Genomic DNA, 920 nt, shown 5'->3' with positions numbered 1-920 from the left:
AAATTAGCCTTTTCAATTCCTAACACCTTAAAAAGTTTTATTAAAAGAGGTAAAGATAAATTAGAACATTGTTCCAATAACAATGTTATTTATAAGATTACCTGTGATGATTGTGAGGCCAGCTACGTTGGTCAGACTAAAAGAAAACTTGGTACTAGACTAAAAGAACATATGTCTGATATCAGAAAAAGAACAGGTTCTCCTTCTGTTATTACTGACCATCGTGTTAACTTTGACCACAATTTTAAATGGGATGATGTCCAAATTTTAGATATTGAACCGTCTTACAATAAGAGATTGGTGTCTGAAATGATTCACATCAAAAGACAAAAACAGGGTCTTAATAAACAAAATGATACAGAGGCTTTACCAGAATCTTATTCTCAGATTATAAACTCTCTTTCTCCTTCGTAAATTTCCTTATCTTTTTCACTTTTATTCCCACTTTATTACATTTTTACCCCTTCCTAATTTTCCCCTTATTTCCATTTATGGTTCCTTTGTACTTGAGATGTTCGGTTATTCTTATTTTAAATTGTTTATTGTCAACATCTTAAAATAGTCTCTCTTCGCATTTTTCTAACTTATTTTAATCATAATTGTATTTTGATACAATTTTACAAGGTAATTAATTATCTTTTAATTTAATTGTTACTAAATTAACAAAATGGATATGAGTTACTTACGTTATTTTGTAGTCTTACATTATATCCATTTCAATTTATTGCCTTGTGATTTGACTCTTTTACTGATCAATTGACTCTTATATTATATTCTTTTTGCTATATTCTTTTTTTATTAATTTTATCTATTACTGACATTGTTTTTATTATGTTAATATTTGATTTAGAAATGTGGAGTTTCACAATTTACAATATTTGATGTCTTGCGTTGTCGATGGACTCTTGGACATTTTACTC

The sequence above is a fragment of the Cyphomyrmex costatus genome, unplaced genomic scaffold (assembly GCF_001594065.2).
Source record: "Cyphomyrmex costatus isolate MS0001 unplaced genomic scaffold, Ccosl1.0 scaffold661, whole genome shotgun sequence".
In the NCBI taxonomy this organism is placed as follows: domain Eukaryota; kingdom Metazoa; phylum Arthropoda; class Insecta; order Hymenoptera; family Formicidae; genus Cyphomyrmex; species Cyphomyrmex costatus.
This window is presented reverse-complemented; position numbering follows the sequence as displayed.